The sequence below is a fragment of the Canis lupus genome, chromosome 16 (genome assembly GCF_003254725.2).
Source record: "Canis lupus dingo isolate Sandy chromosome 16, ASM325472v2, whole genome shotgun sequence".
NCBI lineage: Eukaryota > Metazoa > Chordata > Mammalia > Carnivora > Canidae > Canis > Canis lupus.
This window is the reverse complement of record NC_064258.1, coordinates 42,234,938-42,243,496: the sequence shown is the minus strand read 5'-3', so window position 1 is coordinate 42,243,496 and position 8,559 is coordinate 42,234,938. Positions and strand designations below refer to the sequence as shown.

General features: G+C 33.9%; 1 protein-coding gene across 2 annotated transcripts in view; it reads left to right on the top strand.

The window, feature by feature from the left end:
* Nucleotides 1-811: 811 nt before the first annotated feature.
* Nucleotides 812-8,559, top strand: part of FGL1 (fibrinogen like 1) — a 29,977-nt gene continuing 22,229 nt past the window's right edge. Inside the window, exons 1-2 of one of the 2 annotated variants that reach the window (XM_049094941.1) lie at nucleotides 834-941; nucleotides 3,585-3,738. The gene's annotated coding sequence lies outside the window, so the exon portion shown is untranslated. Of the gene's footprint in view, nucleotides 942-3,584; nucleotides 3,739-8,559 lie in introns of both variants that reach the window. The other variant, XM_035699853.2, reaches the window with a different exon arrangement.

The window sequence follows — 8,559 nt, the reverse complement described above, 5'->3', positions numbered from 1 at the left end:
TCATAAACTTAAAATTTCTGAGTGAATGACAGGAAAATGTTTAATGGGAAAGTCAAACACTAGCAATACTTGAGTGTGGAAAACAACAAACGACAGAAAGAAAACACAACTCCTGTATTTTACTGGAATCTGAGTTAATAAATAGGGATCACAGAATGAATAGCAAACAACAGCTTGAGTTACATCACACAAAAAAAGAAATGATGAACCTGGTTTCCAGCCTGAAACTATTACTCAACCAATAGAGCTAGCAAGTTGAGTGTTACAGATTTGAAAATCCTCTAGAGTTTAAAACAAAAGGAACAACTCGTACAGGGTGTGATTGATGCATACAGATAAATTTCGTAATTTTGCACCTCAGGGAGTTTTTGTTTTTCTTAAAGATTAACTAAACTGACCATTTCATCTTGGCAATTATTAGCTTGCCACATTTTTTATAACTAAGAAAATTTGGACATATTGTAGTCGAATGACACTTTAACCCATATCTTTGTAGGTAAAACTTTATTATCCTTAGTACTATAAAGCAAAGCTTCAGCTGAACGTTGGTGTTACTTAACCTTCAAGTGAGAATTATCAAAGTTCCAAGTACAGAAATTCTCTGGATGAGTACAAAAATATGAGTTAAAAAATGAGAGATGAATTTTCATGAAGATACATTATTAGACCTTTCATAAAAAATTCATACAAATAGAAAAAAAGAAAAATATCTGAGTACTGTGATTTGTCATTGAATTTCCATTTTTAGCTTTCCTTCCAGTTAAACTGATTTCCTCATTTATTTGTTTCTGGATTAAAGCCAGAATCAACATTCTCCCTATTTCTAATCAAATAACAGGGAAGCAATTACAAATTCTGAATGCAGTTAGAGGATCCTGGGAGGCAGAGTGGCGGGACCTAGTCTGAGCTGTGTCTCTGACTCATTTTTTACTTCAAACAAGGTATTTAACATCTCTGTGCTTTTGACATAACTGTAATAATGCTAATTGATTTCATAGGTATGATATTAAGCATAATTCAGAAAACAACCATCGACTCCTAGGAGAGGTCAGGTTAACTACAGAGAAGACCACCTCTGCAACTTGGAAAATAGAGTTTTATCTCCTTTCCACTCCCAGTACATCTTGAATGTATTGGATGGGAATATGATGCAAAAAATAGGATTTGCAGTTTTAATATACAAGACGGGGACAATATTATAATTTCCATTTCAGAAGCAAAATCTTCAGAAATGCTTTTCTTTACTTCTCTTTTGGGAATCAAACGTATTTAGCTTTTTAAAGCTTTCACTGAGTATAAATGCTTAAGATAGGTAACAAAGATACTGTTATACTTCACCTTCAGAAAAAGAAAAAAAAATAGAAGAAAATAGTCTAAAAGGAATGTCTAACTCTGTGTTAATGGGCAAACTTTTAAGTAACTGTCTTATATTAAGGGTATAGTCCATTTGTGAATGCTAACTTACTAAACATGTTTCTTTCCAATAGCTCTCTCTTCTTATAATTTCTTATATCTTGTATCCTTTCATAATAGCTTGCTTAAAACACCATTTAAAATTTTTTTACATTAATATGTATTTTTGTTTTGTAATTGTTTTAAAAAGTTATATATCAGCTGAACAACATTTCAGTTTAAAACATAATATTTTTGTCTTTATTTTTTAAGATTTTTATTTATTTATGAGAGCTACAAAGAGAGAGGCAGAAACATAGGCAGGAGAAGCTGGCTCCCTCTGGGGAGCCTGATGCGGCACTGGATCCCAGGACCCCGGGATCACACGTGAGCCAAAGGCAGACACTCAACCACTGAGCCACACAGGTACCCCTGCCTCTAAGTTTAATTCACTATCAACTGACCTAAAAAAATTTTAGTGAGGGAGAAATTGCACTTTAGAGACCTAGAAAAAATTATGTCAAATAATACAGTACATCAAAGAATAGTCATTTGAAAACTATTTTTGTTTTACAAAAATTGAAAGTTTTGTAACAGCCTAAAGCAAAAACACTATAAAAGAACTACAACTGTATAGTAAGGAATTGGATAATCTGATGCAATTTTATCATAAGCCAGATTTGCAAAATAATAATGGTTTACTATGATGAATGATAGATACCAGACTTTCAAAGCATTTGAAATACTCAATACCTAAGCATTTCTTCAACATTGTAGAAGATATCTAGAATTACATTGGATGGAGGGTTGTCTGGGTAGCTCAGGACATGATTTCAGCTCAGGTCATGATCTCAGGGTCCTGGGATGGAGTCCTGTGTCAGGCTTTAGGCTCAGCAGGGAGCCTGCTTAAGATTCTCTCTTTCCCTCTTCCACTTCCTCTACCCACCCCCACCTCCCCACTCCTGCTATCACATGTATGCTCTCTCTCTCTCTCTCTCAAATAAGTAAATAAGCCTCTAAAAGAAAGAATTATAATTGGGCACTGAGGAATTTATATGATTTGAGACATTATCAGGAATTATTCTAAAGATTATCAAATTAAAAAATATATTTATAACGACATCTTGAAATGCCTTATTACTGAAGGAGCTGCCAGACTAGAGGCTGCCTCCTTTCTCTGGGAAAGATCAGATTTGATTATTTTAATGGCGATGAGATGGAAATTTGAGGACACCAAGAGTCAGAGCCTGCCAAAACATTTTATTGACGCTTTATTTTCTATAACATCTCATGTATAGCAATATGTATACATGCTATATAATCTCCCAGCATCTCCCAGAGCTCTTTCAGCATACACTGTCTCTTATACAAGACCTAGAAACAGACATAGATGTAAGACCATAATTTGTTTTGAAGCTCTTTAACTTTTTAAGCTAATTTATTCATTTCTAAAATAAAGTACTTGACCCCAGAAATAATAAAGGAACTTGATGAACCAAAGAAAATATGCTAATTTCAATAGACAGTATAAAAGCAAAGTCTGGAAGGCACAAAAATTTTGTGACTTTGAATTCTTGACTCCTGAATAATTTATCTGATAGCTGGAAGTGGATTAAAATAATGAAGATTTGGTTGCTATCACATTAGAAAAACGAGACATTCTTTTTACTACTGGAAAGAAAAAGGGAAAGTCCCAATCAATAATCCATTAAAATATATTGTTTCTTTTCAGTCAGAAGACTAATTTGAATCAGAGTCACAAATGAATGGTAGTACATCATATTTTTATGCTAATCTCCCAAATCAATGTGAATATACTTAGTGAAAATTTATTTTATTTCTTTAGCTAAATAATTTTCCCTCTCTGAGCCTTGTTTCCTAAGGTGTTAATGATGTTTGGATGATCTCATTTCCTTTTATTATAGTTTTATTATAGTGTACTAGGTTCATGGGATAATGCTTTCTACTTCCAAAATCTCTTTATGTGTTTTTAAAAAAAGATTTTAATTTTCCATCTTCATTTTCTTTTGCTTGCTTATAATAAAACAATTATTCTTGCTTCTTATTTCCTGTAACATTAAAAAATTTTACATGTTTATGACTCTGCCACTGATTAAATGTTAAGAAACTTCCCTGATGTGGAAGGGTAATTTTTTTTTAAATTTTTTTTTTAAATTTATTATTTATTATAGTCACAGAGAGAGAGAGGCAGAGACATAGGCAGAGGGAGAAGCAGGCTCCATGCACCGGGAGCCCGACGTGGGATTCGATCCCGGGTCTCCAGGATCGTGCCCTGGGCCAAAGGCAGGCGCCAAACCGCTGCGCCACCCAGGGATCCCTGGAAGGGTAATTTTTTACTCTTTATGACTTGAACTTTATGACAAATTTAAAAATTAAATGATAAATAACCATAAAGGTACAAATGAAATTTTAAAAAATTAGCGGTATAGCTGTTGTAGTTCTGCTTGAGAAATACATTTATTACTGGGATGCCTGGGTGGCTCAGTGGTTGAGGATCTGCCTTCAGCTCAGGGCATGATCCCAGGGTCCTGGGATACAGTCCTGCATCGGGCTCCCCACAGGGAGCCTGCTTCTTCCTCTGCCGGTGTCCCTGCCTCTCTTTCTGTGTCGCTCATGAATAAATAAATCTTTAAATATATATATATATTTTAAAATATTTAATATGTATATATTATGTAGATAAATATATTTTTAATCTTTTAAAACCTTTAAAATATATATATTTATTACCAACTGAAAAATATGAGTCAGACTAATAATTTGTATTGAGTAGGTATGATAATATCTTTAGCCCATTAAGATAGCCAAATTTTAAAAATGTAAGGTTTTAAGTTTTCAGTTATTTATTTATTTATTTATTTTAATTTATTTTTTATTGGTGTTCAATTTACCAACATACAGAGTAACCCCCAGTGCCCGTCACCCATTCACCCCCACCCCCCGCCCTCCTCCCCTTCTACCACCCGTAGTTCATTTCCCAGAGTTAGGAGTCTTTACGTTCTGTCTCCCTTTCTGATATTTCCCACCCATTTCTTCTCCCTTCCCTTATATTCCCTTTCACTATTATTTATATTCCCCAAATGAATGAGAACATATAATGTTTGTCCTTCTCCGACTGACTTACTTCACTCAGCATAATACCCTCCAGCAGTTATTTATTTTCTCTTGGGATTTTATAAATTCAAATATCTCTTTTTAAAACCAATATAAGCTAGCACACACCACAATGTCATATTTGCAAATCAATACAAACTTTAAAAAGCCATAGTTTATGAATGTTCTCTGTCAATGCTGAAAGAGGGGAGATGACAGAGGCAATCTGATAGAGACATCTAATAAATTCAATAGACAAAAAGAATTTGGTCTCTAATAAGCAACTGTAAAATTACAATAACAGAAGTTCTAAAATTCTAACTTTGTTTCATAAATTTTCTTCTCATCAATTCACCAAATATTTTGTTGAGTATTTGACCCAAGTTGAATTGTTTCCCATAAAGTAACATGTTCAATCCTAATTTGCATTATCTGAGAATGTAACCTTATTTAGAAAGAAGTCTTTGTAGATAGAATCGAGTTAAGATAAGGTCATCTGAGTTAGGATGAACTCCAGTCCAGTGGTCTGGTGTCCTTGTATGAAGAGGGAAATTTAGACACAGGGAGACACAGAAACATGTGAAAGTGGAAGCAGAGAGTAGGGTGTTGCTGCCACAAGCCAAGGGATGCCAAGGATTCCTGGCAGCCACCAGATTCTAGAAGAGGCAAGGAAGCATTCTCTTCTAGAGGCTCTCAGAGGGAGCATAGCCATGTTGACTCCCTAATTCCACACTTCTATCCCCAGAAATGTGAGACAATAAACTTTTGTGGCTTTAAGCCACCCGCTGTGTGGTCATTTGTTATAGCAGCCCTATGAAACTGATACAGTACCTAACTATCTACCAAGCACTGGGATATGGCAGAAATAAAAAGGGTCAAGTCCTTAATTTCATGGCACTTACATTGTAGACAGCAGTGGAGGTGGGTAGACAATAAACATATGTATAATATTTCATTACATTTGAATATATTTATAATTTCCTTAGTGCCTAGTTGTCCTTTCTTAATTAGGTTGAACTGTAAGAAATGTGTGTTTGAATGTTTTAGGCCTACAAAAATGACAATTTCTTACACTTCAAATTAATATACATAATTCATCTCTAGGAATTTGATTACTCTAGGTACTTTATACGAAGGGAAACATACAGTATTTGTCCTTTTGTGTCTCACTTGTCTCACTTGGCATAAGTCTTCAAGGTTAATATTTCATTGTGTATATATCACATTCTGATCATCCATTAATCTGTGGATGGACATTTGGATTATTATTCACAATACCTTTTGGCTGTTGTGAATAATGCTGCTATAAACATTGGTGTACAAATAACTATTCATATCCCTATTTTCAATTATATATGTTTTTTAAAGAATGCAGTTTTATTTGTTTTTCTTCTTAAAATTAGAATTAAAAAATATTTATTTATTGGGGTGCTTGGGTGACTCAGTTGGTTAAGCATCTGCCTTTGGCTCAGGAACCTGGGATCAGGACTTGTCCGGCTCCCTGCCCAGCAGGGAGTCTGCTTCTCCCTCTATCCTGCCAGCCCCACCGTCATGCTCTCTCTTCCTCTCCCTCTCTCAAATAAATAAATAAAATCTTTAAAAAATTATTTATTTAAGTAATTTCTATACCCAATTTGGGACTCAAACTCATGACCCTGAGATCAAGAGTCACATACTTTTCTGAATGAGCCAGGCAGGTGCCCCTAAAATTAGAATTTTAAAATCATAATTTTATCACAATTTTATATAGTACTGAAAAATATATTAACTGAGAGAATTAGCAATAGTATTAAAGTCTAAGGATAATTGCCTCTTCTATTTTGCAAAAAGATAGGTAATTCAGAAGATAGGCAATGTAGCAAAAAACAGTGCCCTTCGAGTATTTATGATTCAAGTAGGGAAGTACTACATAGATTTTTATAAACAACTCGGCAAATTCAAGTCTTGCATAGATAGCTTTTCCTTTCTGATGATCCTTAGAATGTACAACTCACCATTTCAGCTTTTCTTAGGAAAGATCAGTCCTGTTTCCAATGAAATACTTTTAATAATTATGAAAATTTAAACAGACAACAGTAAATACATTGTCAACCTATATCATTTTCCCATATGATTTATGAAGTATAATCATTGAAAGTAATTTGCTTCTTTCTATTTTTTTCTTCCTATTTTTTCTGTCTTTCATTCTGATGGAGGAAAGGAAGAAACATGTTTTAGGGGTTGTTGTATTTTATAAGGCCTTAATTGCATATAATTATGTTTAAATGAACAAGAGTATACAACTGGTATAGCTATATCTATATCTACAAGAAAATAAATCTTACTGTAGTAGTGTTTGATTGCTATGCCTAATTTGAAAGATGGAAATGTATTCATACCTAAATATATACAATATATCTAAAGTAAATTATTATAATTGTAGGAAGAATTTATTTTTCTGCTGGCTCTTTTTCCACCAACAGACCCTTGACAGGTAGAGCAATTATAATCACAGTTCCTTCCAAGAGCTCCTGGACAAAAGAAACATGAAACTAGGCCCACAACGAGAATGAAAATGTGTTTGTTTAAAACATCAGATGCCCTTGGGTAGGGTATTCATTTCTGTCTGAAATTTTGCTAAATGTGCAAAATCTCAATATCTACAATGCAAAGTTGAGGACACTACTGTATTGTAAATAAGGTTTTTAGTATAGTTGATGTTGGCATCTTAAAGAAGATGATTTTGTCTTTCATGACAATAGTAAAAGCCACCTAGAAAAGTTTTAAAATTATAATTCCAAGGTTATTTTATCAATTAGAAAGTACTAGTTGATAGCAAACCATTCATCATACTTCTGTTTCTTGGCAATTCTCTTCTCATTTCTGTCCTCTCTAAAAGCTCACAGAAAGGTTTTTTGTTTTTTTACATTGGAAATTATTTTAAATGTCATAATTAAACCTCATTTTATGTATATTTTAATACAAGCTAATATTTTATGTTTGTTTATTGAGAGAGAGCATATGTGTGTGCACGCACATGAGAGGGTCTCCTTTCTGGTCAAGGAGCTTCTCTAATTGATGGTTGATATTTTGCAGGTGGTTTTCAGCTCCCAAAAGGGTTCTTGCTTTGAATAACAGATCTGGAAGGCTGGATGAATCATATGTTTCCTTTACACGGGGTTTTCTCTCTCTTGAATATCCGAATAATCTTGATGAAGCTGTTTTTGTTTAGATAAGAAACCTGTGGCATCCCTAAGGGAAGATTTTCTCTCTGTAAATTCATCATACTTTATTTGAGTATGATGAACAGTTGTTTCATCTGTGGTTCTAACCAAAGCAATTCATCCTGGAGTTCAAGCAGACATTGCTTTTCTTTTCAATATCTGAAATAATCTTCGTGTTCTTCCTTTTCAGAGTTTTTGACATCTGGACTTCTTTAAGCATTTTGATGAGCTTTTCTTTCATATGAGAATCAAACTTTTTGATGGCTTCCTTACAAATTTTAGATTCTACTTTTTTGTTTATAGTCTAGGATGGTTTTCTCAAATGCATACAAAATGACATCTAGTTCATTAGATGTCATTGGCTTTCTTTCCTTTCAGACACCAAATATGTACACAGTCAGAAATATCTGAGTCTATGGCTTGGGGTCAGAGTCTATGGGGGATGGCAAGAGGGAGAGAGAGAGAATCTTAAGCAGGCTCTATGCCCAGTGCAGAGCCAAAATGGGACTGGATCTCATGACCCTGAGATCATGACCTGAGATGAAATCAAAAGTCAGATGCTACTGAGCCACAAAAACCACCCAATGTAAGTTAATACTTTAAATGTAATTCAATATCTTTAATATAAGCTATATATAAAAGCATCTAGTGTACATAGCACCTGGCATAAAGCAGTCGTTCAATACATGTTTGAATTTTAAATGGTTACTAAGATCACATAGTAAAATATCAGTTTTCCTAAACTATGTTGCTCTAAATTATATCATATGAAGTCATAAAAGGATGACTAACTGAAGAAAAACTGGATCTACAAATACTTACTAGAGCTTTTCTGCAATGAGTTATTGTA